The following is a 12,494-nucleotide window of genomic DNA, read 5'->3' as shown; positions in this document are numbered from 1 at the left end:
TCCCTTCTTCTCTTGTCAGAATTTTGGCATTTGGTTATGTTCTATTGACTTTTTTTTTTTTTGTCATTCTTGCTGTTAAACCGGTTTCCACGCTTTATCAGCAGTGCTGCACGCTTATAGACTAACTGGCCACTGTTTTCTCTGGGTGTTGATTTTCCTTACCATGTCAGAGAAGCAAGCCTATGGTCTCACGTTTGGTCCCAAAGAAGATGGTCATCACAGTGCTATGTATGTTTTGGGAGAAGATCACAATGCCTCTAACTGTAAAATTTGTACAGGAATGTCACCTAGAGCAATTTGGGCCTGGAAGGACTTGGCAAGCTTGAGATGTTTCGGCATCCTTAAAAGTTGTCACCGTCGTTCCTCATAAATCCTGATAAAGAGTCGATATCGGGAGCCCCTGAAGCAGTTCTACTGCGGGCGCTTTCCTGCTGGATTACCTAAAGGAAGTACAGAGAACTTTCCCGTTGGATTGCTCAAAGGTTGTGTTGGATTGCTTAAAGGAAGTACACATTTTTGTTTTTTAAATCTAGTTCAAGCTTTAAATATGTGTGAAAAGCATTCTTAAAAATTGCAAAACAATTTTGATTATTCACTCTTTGGAGTTTTGGGATGGATTATGCACTCTATTTGGATCTTAGGGACCGATGATTATAAGTAACCCTGGGCTGGTATAATTATAGAACTGAATTTAATTCAAATACCGCAGGGTGGTTTGATGGTCCTTTCTTTATAAAAAGTTACAAAAAAAGATATTTTTATTAGGATAGGCTGCGTGCCATCCTTGTCAAGGAACTTAGATCCAGCTCTAAGAACCTGGCTTTGAATGCCTGACAAAGTCCACAGAGCGGACCTGGTGTCGTCTAGGCCCCAGCCTCTTTGACATCTTGCAATAAGGTTAGGCCTAAAATTGGAGCCAGGTCTTTATTGCCCCACTTGAGTCATGACAAAGACTTCAAGGACTCAAGCTGAGAGCCAAACAAAGAGTTGGTACTGATCCCCAAGTAAAGGTTTCAGTGCATCAGCAGCACACAGCTCTGAGAGTGGGAAATGAATAAGGATCTCCGTTCTCCTCGACCCCAAGAAGAGATAAGCTAAGTCATGACCTTTGGCTTCCAGATCACTGCATTCCCAAACCGCCATTAAACCTCGCTTTACAGGAGTGCTGAAGTCAATACGAATTACCGTGCCCCCAGCAAAAAAGAAAAATCAGAACACAGTGGATTATGAATATGACTGACCAGCCTGTATTTAAATGTCCAGAGGGGAGCAGGTAATGTGAACATGGGAAGGTTTCATGTGGCCAAAACAAAAACCAGGGAAGCGCTCAAAGTCCCTCAATTCATTCTTCTCCCCTCTCCCTCCCAGCTCATCCTCATCAGTCGCCTCCCTTCTGCTCCATTCCCCCCTCCCCACCAACGACCCATGCAATCACAGTCTCTTCCTTCTCCTGCCACCACCTTCCTTTTCTCTCATTCTCCTAATCTACCTTCCCTCTCCCCTCCTTCCCTCTCTTCTCTCTTAATTCTTCAGCAAGGAGAGAATTTCATTTTCCTCTTTCAGCTCTGCTGTCTCCATCCCCTTACAATGCTTTGCCCTGCATTTCCCACTGATCTGTCCTATGTTCCCCTCCCAGCTCTTCTTCTTTCCAACCCTGCTCTCCCCAGCAGGTTTCTCTTCACCCCTCCTTAGCCAGCTGCCCTCCTCTTCAGGCTTGGTTCATGGATTCCTACCCCTGCCTTCATTGGCAGGCTCCACTCTCCTTTTAATTTGTGATTCCCCTCCTCTACAAGCTTGGATCACTTCCCTGCTCTGCACTTCCTGAGCCCAGGCACTATTTTTTTTTCTGGAACTATTCCTGCCGCCTCCTGGCACTCACAGATTCCAGTCCAGAGCCAATCCCATGTCTGCAGAGCCCACATAAGGCAATCCACTAATTGCATGTCCTGAGCCCGTCCTGCCCTTGATTTGGAAACTCCAGAAAAAAACTGCTTTCTCCTGTGGGAAATAACTGGAGAACGTTTTATTTACTTTTTGTAGCAAAGAGAGCAATGCTCATCTCAATTCAAGCCCTGACCACACCTCTCTCAATACTGGAGCTGCTGATTTTTAAAAGAGATTTTGAGCCTGTGATGTCACAGGCCACCACAACCTCCTCCCTCTTCCCATTCCTTCCAGTAAAATGCTTTATTTACCCTGGTGACTACAGATACCATCTGCCTCCCCCTTTGACCCTGCCCAGCTAGCGCAGAAATCTTAACCAAACTTAAAATAAACAATTTTCCAACCTTTGTGGTCTGTAGTTTGAATTTATCCTCTGTCTCTGCTGGCTCTTGGCTTTTTCTCAGTTTTCTCTCTGCCTTAGACCTTTCTTTTTCTTTAAAAGCTTATTTTCTAGTCTTCCTGTTATTTCTTTTCATTTGTATTTTTCCTCAATGTGTATAACTTTCTATCCACTAGCTGTCTCTCCACAGCTCATTATCTTCCCTCACCTCCTCCTGGTTTCAACCCTCTCTTGCCACTTCCATCTCCCTCCTCACCTCTTCTTGCCTCTCCCCTCCATCATGATCCCATCTCTTCTCACATCACGTCTCTTGGTTTACCTCGTCTATCAGTCCCTCACCCCAGTCCACATAGCTCTTTTCCCAGATCTCTTCACCTCTCTCATCCTTTTAAAGTTCCCTTCATCTAACTACTCACCCCTGCTCCTCTTTTTATCACAGCACATGTTCTCTTTCCTAGCTTGTATCCTCCTTTCCCTTCTCTCAGCTGCTGTCCCCTTCACACAGCTCTTGCCCCTTTCTGTCAGGCTTCTCTGCAATTCTTCCTGCCCCTCTCACCCTCACAGCCTGTGTCTCCCTCTCCCACAATTCTTCTCCTATTCCCTCTTCCCCTCACAACCCCTTCCCTCCTCCTCTCCTCGCCAGACTTCCTTCTTTCAGTTCCTCTTCCAGCCAGTATCCCATTTACAACCAACTCCCAGCAGTTCTTAAGCCCCTCTGTCACCCTGCTTATATCTCTTCTGACCTTTTCCTTTCTAGCCCTATTAGCAGCTTTCCCCATCTCCCCTGCACCTCTGGAAGCCTATGGTCCTAGACTACTTCTGCTCTCTGGTCCTCCATTGGTCAGACATTCCATAGTCAGCTGGAAGGCTGCAGGGGAAGGTGGGAACAGTAGCTGGGAGACAAGTGAAGTGCCTGCTCTCCTCAAAGCCCATTGGTCAGGCATGCCACAGCCAATGGACTGCAAAGGGAGAGCCTTTGTATTTTATCCCAACTTTCTTGAATTCAGATATTATCCTTGTCTTCACCACCTCCATGGGGAGGCCATTCCAAATGTAGAGACCCTCCAGATCTCCACTAGATGACCCTAGTTCAAGCCCTGGGGTTGAGAGTTAGGAGAGGGGAGGGCATACCAATCTGACCAGCATCTCCTCTGTGTATCTCTAGGTTGGTCGCAGGATGGCCTCGTGACCATCCTCACTCACTACAGTATGGATGCCTCTGCAAGCAGTTCTGATGCTGCCATTGTTTCCCCTTAGGTGCACCTCAACTCAATATAAAAGTCTCGCAATAAGAAGGAGACTTGCGGAGTCCCGTGATGACTTCATCGTGGCGGATTATTTAAATCCTGCTGTGCTTCCAGCCAGTGCCTCAGCAACAGATCCTCCTGCCGTGCCTTGCTGCCTGAAGTGCATTGTTGTTTCTGATCCTGCCTACCCTGCACAAGCCCTGCTTTGCCTCTCTTTCACTCCTACTACTGCCTGCCTTGCTCCTGTCCTGCTCTGTCTCTCCCTCTCCGCTCTGCTTTTCCCACTGCCTCTTTCCTCCTCTCTCTGACTGCCTCTTGGATCCTGACCATGGCCTGAATACTGATGTTGCTGAATGTCCACCTGCTCTGACCACTTCCTGGATACTGACATTGTCTGATCTCTGCCTGTCATGACCACTGCCTGGATACCAAGCGTGATGCTGGGATCTCGGCCTAGGCCCGGGCCAATGCTGGGGCCTCAGCCGAAATCCCAGAAAAATGAAAACAAACTTACCTGATCCATCGGGTATCCGATGAAGGCTGGCTCCCGGCATTAGGCCTGGGTCCGGGTCGAGTCCCCAGCATCGGGACCCGGCCTCCGAGCTGGGCCATGACATCGGAACTGAGCCCAGGCTCCAGCCTATGCTGACCCAGGCACTAGGGCCCGGTCTTCGAGTCGGGTCCTGTTGTCGTCCTTGGGACGGGTCCGAGGTCTCGGCATCAGGACCCGGCCTCTGGGCTGGGCTGCGGTGTTGGGCCTGAGTCCAGGCTGAGGCCCCAGCATTAGGGTCAGGTCCCGCTATTGGGCCTGGGTCCAGTTCAAGGCCCCAGCATCGGGACCCAGCCTCCAGGTTGGGTCTGGGCCTAGGTTGAGACTTCAGCCCTGCATAGGCCAAGGCCGAGGTCATAGCGGCCTACCGCTTCCTTGGCCTACGCAAGACCAAAACTGAGGTCACAGCGACCTACTGCAGCCTCTGCCTAATCAAGGTTGAAGCTTCGGCCTGGGCATAGGCCTCACTGGCGTATCCCCACCAGCCTGGGTAAGTGGGGGTCAGGGGGGGGGGGATCCTGGCCTCGGCATTTTTCTGGCTGGGTGTGAGGGATGGGTGTTGGGCTTGGAGGCCCCGTTTTCATTTTTTCTTCGTTTTGGGGTTTCGTTTTTAATGTTTGGTTCATTTTTTTCACATGAATAAAATGAATCCAACATTCCACAAACCAAAATTCATGTGAAAAAAAAACCTCTTGAAAATGAACTGAAAAATGAAAACACATTTTTTAACCCTGCACACTCCTAAGAGAAATTGGTGAGGCTTTCAATGCTTCCCTAGCTCTTCTTTTGACTATATGAGTCCTCTCCATGTCCGGGTTGCCTGACCTGTAGAGGTTGGTGTGCCATGCAACATTTTTGTTAATGCAGCTGTGCCTTAGACTTGAAAAGGTTGGGAAACACTGAACTAGAGGTTCATGTGCAAACCTAGTGACTTTTTGATATGTGTTAACCCCTGGCCCACTGTCTGGTCGGATTCAATGGGATATTTTGGGAGTTCAGGGGCCGTGTTGTAACACATGCTCTCGTGGTGGCTTCCTGATATGTGGGAAAGCAAAAGTCTTTCAGGGATCTTGAACTTATGGAATGTACTTTACTACCTTCCAGAAGGAATAAACTCACTTCCACACAGTCTGGTGTTCAGAAAAGACATCCTTTTTCTGAGGTATTTGAGGCATAAGAACATAAGAAATTGCCATGCTGGGTCAGACCATCAAGGGTCCATCAAGCCCAGCATCCTGTTTCCAACAGAGGCCAAAACCAGGCCACAAGAACCTGGCAATTACCCAAACACTAAGAAGATAGCTAACTTTGTGAATAGTACACTTGTGTCTGGTGCAATCAATATACAAATCAAAAACATTTCAGATTCACAGTTAATAGCCTTACAGTCACAGAATCCTTTGCAGTAGAGAATCCTTTCCTTCAGTCCCCTCCACAATGTACTCTTTAGAGATGCTTCCTCTCTGGGACTTTGTATTGGCACCTGCTTTATGGGGTGCAGATATCAGTTGCTTCCCTGTCAAACAACAACTCTGAAGCAGGTTTCCAAAGCCTGGCAGTCCTTCCTCTGAATCCAGGCAAGAGTAAAGGGCTCCACTTTCAACTACGAAATGTACGAAGGCTACATCCATCCCCTCATTGAGAAGACAAACCCTACATCCAGTGGGTCATGCCACAGTAACTGGGCGACTGGATTACTATAATGCACCACACGAGAGCGTATCAGATAAGGCCCTCCACAGACGCCAGATGTTACAAAGCGATGCTGCATAACCGTCAGAAGGATGCAAAAAGCATGCTCACATCACATCCGTCACACAAAAACTACACAGTTTACTAATACCACATAGAACAAATTTCAAAATGCTATCATGGATGCTCACGGCTGTAAGGGGAGATGGGCCTACATACCAGAGGGAAATGCATGCCTCCTAGGCCACTAAGATCTGCACTCTATTCTGCCCTCAAAAAAATACAAATAAAAAGAATAGACACCCAAAACGGATCCTTCTCAGGAGTAGCACCTGCCCTCTGGAATTCCCTCCCAAAAGTGCTCTTAGGAATTCATGATTACTCTCAGTTTAGGAGGTAAATAAAAGCCTGGCTCTTCTGTCAGGGCTTTAATGTCAACCCCGAAACACAAACGAGACTGAGAGAATGTGGGGCACGCTGCTGAAACATGCGGCCCAAACATTTTTGCTGCCTGCTATTTATTTTCCAAATTCATTCACTAGTATTTCCCACTGTGTGTAGTTTGTAGAACTTAAGCACTTTTTTATAGCCAAACTGAATGTTACTTTTTAACTGCTGCTACTTTGAATTGTTATACACAATCAATTTCCGTAAAGCTGCAAACAGCCTATTGTACATCTGCTGCCTCTGTAATACATTGTAAACCATTTGGATTAAAATAGGTGAGTTATAGATCAAACTAAATAAGTAAAAAGAATGAAACTCCATCTTTAGATACTTAAGGCAATTCTTTAGTGAAAATTTAGCTTCCCTCTCATTAATTCACCTTTTAGTCCTCTCTCTCAGGATCCTTCCTAATTCTCCCTAATCCTGGAGGCCTAGGAACTCGACCCTGGAGTCTCTGCCACCTTCCTAGGTTGAAAGACGGAACGAGAGAAAACGAGCCAAAGTGGGCTCATGAGGGTAGAAATGCACTCTTTACTTGACCCTACACTTCTGCTCTCTAACCTGATGTAAATTGTAAGGGGCTCGTTTTGGTATATATAGTATTATCCAGTCACCCTGCTCACAGTTTTAATTTGTTATGGGCTGGGTGACTGGAGCGCATTCAGAAATTAGTTCCAGAAAAAGAGTGGAGGAGGGTCATGAGGAGTAGAGACGTGCAGGAGGAGACCTGCCTATATATCTCTGTGAATGATTTCAGAAAATGTGTACATTGAGTCATCAAAATGCTGAACATGTGAGCAGTTACAGCTCCTTAGTCAAGCGCTGACAGTTCCTAAGCAGGGCCATGTGGTAAATACGTGATTCGCTATTCCACTGAGGAGAACTAACTCCGAAGGAAATGAGTGAGTTGTTGACATGAGAATGCTTCAGAATTTCTATATGAGGCAACCAGATGCTGAGGACGTGAAGCATAATTTGTACAGACTTTTATTAATTTATTCAGAAGGATTAATTAGGGATGTGCATTCATTTGAAACAAGTGCTGAATCCAAATTGAAAAAGCCCATTTTCAGTTGGGTTTGGTTTAAACAAACCGAACGACTGATACCACTGAAAGACTAAAACGTTTAGGATTTTTCATGCAGGCAAATAGTGCACAAATTGTAATGGGAGTGGACCCTTGCTGTTGTGATGTGGTTGGTGCAGCTTGGGGGGGCGTACCCCACAGAGTCACACCGACAGTTGGCGGAGGTACTCTGTGACGAGACTGGTCTGAAGCTTCACCTTCACCAGACCCTTCTCCTCAAGCTGAGCCCTTGGGTTCTGAGGGCCAGCAGGACTTAGGCAAGAGTCTCTCAAGGAATGGTGTGAAGGAAGTTCCAGGGCCAAGCAAGGGTCAGAAGCAGGTGACAAATGAGTAGTCAGTGTCCAGGCAATGGGTCAATGGCAGGCAGCGAGCGAGTATAGTCAGTGTCCAGGCAATGGGTCAATGGCAGGCAGTGAGCAAATATAGTCTGTGTCCAGGCAATGGATCAATGGCAGGCAGTGAGCAAGTATAGTCTGTGTCCAGGCAATGGGTCAATGGCAGGCAGCGAGCAGGTATAATCAGTGAACAAGCAATGGGTCAATGGCAGGCAGCAAGCGAGTATAGTAAGTGTCCAGGCAATGGGGCAATGGCAGGCAGTGAGAGTGTATAGTCAGTGTTCAGGCAATGGGTCAATGGCAGGCAGCAAGCGAGAATAGTCAGTGTCCAGGAAATGGGTCAATGGCAGGCAGCGAGCGAGAATAGTAAGGGCTGGATTTTAAAGGTTCTACGTGGGTAAATCGCCTTACGCACGCCGGGCCTATTTTATAAAGGCCCGGTGACGCGCATAAAGCCCTGGGACGTGTCTAAGTCCCGGGGCTTGCAAAAAGGGGTGGTCCGGCATGGAGGTCTGAGGGGGCGGTCCAGGGGCGGGGCCAGAGGCCTCCGACACAGCAGCCATTTGCTGCTGTGTCAGAAGATTTGATAAAAATTTGGGGGGGGGGGGGTTAGAGTAGGGCTGGGGGGGGAAAGATTAGGTTAGGGGGAAGGGAAGTTCCCTTCCAGGCCTCTCTGATTTCAGAGCGGCCTGGGAGGGAACGGGGGAAGCCCACAGGCATCAGCGCGCGCAATATGCACTAGTGTGCACCCCCTTGCGCGTGCCGACTCCCGATTTTATAACTTGCACGCGCCTGCGCGCGCAAGTTATAAAATCAGGCTACATGTGTGCGCACCGGGTAGTGCGCGCCCATGTACATCTGCGCGGAGGTCTTAAAATCTACCCCAAAGTGTCCAGGCAATGAGTCAATGGCAGGCAGTAAGCGAGTATAGTCGGTGTCCAGGCAATGGGTCAATGGCAGGCAGTGAGTAAGTATAGTCAGTGTCCAGGCAAAGGCTCAGATCCAGAAATCAGTACGAAGGAAGTCTGAGGTAAGGCAAATGGGACTGACACAGCAAGGCAGGCAGAGTGGGCAAGGTTGAACAAGATGAGGAAGGGCAGGCTGGAGAAATGGGAAGATGAACAGGAACAAGCAACACGCACTACCAAAGGTAGGAGGACCTGTTGCTGAGGCGAGGCAGGAAGGTATGGAGAGCCCTATATAGGGCAGAGCTGCTGACATCATCCTGAGGTACTACAGATCTTTTCCCCACCAAGGGCCCTGCATGGCAGCATCCTCTGCTGCATCTAGCCGGGTTATGTTGCTGGCAGCCTCCAAGTTGCAGGGAATTGCCACAGAAACAACATGCTAGCAGAATACCTCACCTTGGTCACCTATGCAGAACACAGACAGATCCTTACCAAATATAGAATAAAGAGATCATAAAATAGAAATAGAAATGTGCAGACAAAAAAAGTGAACTAGAAACTGCAAGAAGCCAGACAGTGTATACAGTGCAACAATGGAAAAAACAGAAACACTATCATTCCTTATAAAACATCAAACAATAAATCATTAATCATCATAGCAAAATCATCCTAATAAAAAAAAAATTTCAAAACAGCTATCATCCAAAAATTAAGAACTCATAAAAATTTTCCAAATATCAATAAAATATTTCAGTACAGCAGACATCAAATAATAGCCAAAGCAATAATTAAAACTAATAAGATAAAACTAATTACTTTCTCTTCATACCTGAGAATTTTTGATTTCCAGAAGCCCTGAGATTGTCATGGATTAGCTGTGGCTGGGGCGATGTTGTTCCACATATATTTTCTCTTCTCTCACCCATAGACACGTGCACTTTCAATTACAAACACAGACATGCTCTTAATTACACTCACACATGCTTTCAATCACCCACACACTTACATATATACACAAATGCTCTCTCCTCACATGCTTTGTCACCCACACACACACGCTGTTACATACATACATGCTCTCTCCACACTTACTTTGAATCACAAACACACCTGCTCTGTCACGCTCACACATGGTCTCTACACACAAGCTGTCACACACATGCTTTCAATGACATATACATGCTATTCCACTCACTCCCCCAATGCTCTCACATGTTGATCTCTCACATGCTTTGAATCAATAACACACCAGCTCTCAATCATACACACATTTGCTTTCAATTACACACAAACAAGTTACTTAATCAGCCATCTTTCAATTTTGGGCCCATAGTATAATATAAGATACATCTTATACAGCTAAATCACTTAAATACAGTAACATACCCAAACCTAAAATTAGTTAATATGTGCCAAAGCGTCTTGAAAGTGCAAAGACTTTACTTTTTTATGAAATTCTCCTAAATTTTCTAAAGACCATGAAACCTTGGGCATCGAATTCCACAGTATAGGGCCCATAATAGAAAAAGCTCAGTTTCTAGTTTCTTTCAAATGGCCCACTTTAAGAGATGGAACTGATAGGAGAGCCTTTCCCTGGGATTGAAGAGGACAAGAAGGAGAATTATTCTCCACTAGTCCAGAAAGATATCTAGGACCATGTTCCCAGGGAGAGCTCTGCCTGACCAAACAGGCTGCAGAGTTTTGCAAATCCTGAAATGCCTGTATATGAGATGCAGGGAGCCCTAAATAGAGAGCGTTGCAGTAATCAGTCATTGAAAGGACAAAAGATTGAATGAGAGTTCTAAAATCACAGGGGTCAAAAATATGACAGATATGGTGGAACATTTTCAGCTTAAAATACCCAAATTAATGCAGACTGGATATGACCTCTATAACTGAGATGAGTATCAAAATAAAATCCAAGGCTTCTCACTCCACCTGAGAACTTAATCACAGTCCCATTCACTGTTGTTGCACAGGTCGGCATTCGGAGGAAGGGTTGGCTGCTGATGAATTTAAAGAGTTTTGGACTTGGATGAACAATGATAATTTATTATTAAACTTGTCCAGGTATTTATAGCAGACAAACAGTTGGAAATATGCTCAGCAACTGAAATTAAAGAGTCATTTACTGGGAAAAACAGTTGTGTATTGCCTGTATAAGCTTGAAATTCAATTCGTAGCTGCTCAATAAGCTTGCACAGAAGAGCCAAATATACATTAAATAAGGCTGGGGATAAGATTGAACCCAGATGCACTCCAATCTGAAAAATTATCATTAAAAAACACCCTCTGCTGCTGTTCAAACAGGTAGGAATTGAACCACTTAAGAACAATGCCACTAAGTCCTAACTCTTTCAGACAGCGGATCAAGATTATATGATCCATACTATGCATCTTTGTAGAAACGTATTGGTAATAGTTGTTTTATGGCTGAGACCGGCATGATTTTTTTAACCAGAGCCAGTAAGGAAGGAGCGACCGGGGATCAGTAGAGCCCACAGAAGGTTAAGGGGTGATAGATGGGATCAATTTCATAACTAGACCAGAGCAACATACAGTGAGTATAAGTGTAAGAAGACCTAGATGAAGAATGAGGAAGGGTTATACATGTGTAGCTTCTCTTCCCGTATCCTTGCACTGAAGAGGGGGGTGGGGGTCACTATGTACTAACTGCAAGGTGAAGCAACTGAGGACAACTCATTTGGGGTTGCTGAGTCTGGACAAATCCCACTACTCTGGCTGTTGGAACCCCAGGTCCATTCTGATCTGGGAAGTAGCAAATCTTCCGAGCTCTTAGGTGAAGGAACAACTCATATTCTCAAATAATCACTCTCCTCAATTGGACTCTGAATTTCTGTGGCTTGGGTATTCTCTCTCTCTTGGTGTGGCTTATCTGGATGGGCACTTGGTACACTCTCGAATCTCCAAAACTGATGGGTACCAAATTGGCACCAAGAACACTAACTGGATTGGTTAGTAATAAAATATCCCCGCCTTCTTCCTTGGCAAAAGTCATCAAAGGGCTAATGAGGTTTCCAGACTGTTCTGACAAACCCACACTAGCCAAATATACAAAAGATGAAGAGGAAATTAGAAACTTTAAAGCTTCAAACTCACCTCCCCATTCCTGATCTACCAAAATGAGGACTAGAGCCTAGAAACCCATAGACCTTGGGGCTGCAGCTCCTGTTCAGCAAACAGCAGTCCCTTGCTGTCTGTTTATCTTCTCCACAAAATTTTCGGTTACTCTCTAGAACACACTATGATCTGTACTGTACATACAGTAAAACCCTGAAATAAGCCATTGTTGCACAAGCCATAGGGGAATGCCTAGTGGGGGTTGAGTCCTTTACCAGAGGCCAATTTTCAGAAACCTGAAAAATGGGTAACTTATCCAGCCAAATGTATTTATTTATTTAGTTATAAGCTTTTCTATACCGGTATTCATGGGTACATCATATTGGTTTAGAAAGAACTCAATGAAATTACATGGAACAGGGCGGGGGAAACAGGGGAGCAACCGGAAGAACAAAAAAGGGGGAGAATGTACAAGGGGACCTTAAAAAGGTAACCGTAGGAAAATCAGTAAAAAGGTAAGAAACTAATATACATAGGGGGGGACTAGGGAAACAAGGAAAATCAAAAGATACTAGGAATATTATACATTATACAAGGTAACGGGGGATATTATGGGGGTACAGGAGAGATAAAAAATCTACAATATGAGGAGAATTATATATTATATAAGGGAACGGGGGATACTAAATGGGGAGCATGCAGTTAATATTGTGCACGAAATAAGGTGTACAAGGAATTACAAAGGTAATTGCTAGATAAGTTATCTGGGATTTTCAGTGGGATATTGTTTTATTCTGATATTTATTTTATCAATTTTTTTAAATGTATTGTTATGATTTATTCTATGTATGTTAACATTGTTG

General features: G+C 45.4%; 1 protein-coding gene across 1 annotated transcript in view; it reads left to right on the top strand.

The window, feature by feature from the left end:
* Nucleotides 1-12,494, top strand: part of CDH23 (cadherin related 23) — a 1,814,588-nt gene that overhangs the window by 1,367,765 nt on the left and 434,329 nt on the right. The gene's annotated exons all lie outside the window — the stretch shown is intronic.

The sequence above is a fragment of the Rhinatrema bivittatum genome, chromosome 7 (genome assembly GCF_901001135.1).
Source record: "Rhinatrema bivittatum chromosome 7, aRhiBiv1.1, whole genome shotgun sequence".
In the NCBI taxonomy this organism is placed as follows: domain Eukaryota; kingdom Metazoa; phylum Chordata; class Amphibia; order Gymnophiona; family Rhinatrematidae; genus Rhinatrema; species Rhinatrema bivittatum.
The sequence above is the reverse complement of the archived record's forward strand: the minus strand, read 5'-3'. Positions and strand labels throughout refer to the sequence as shown.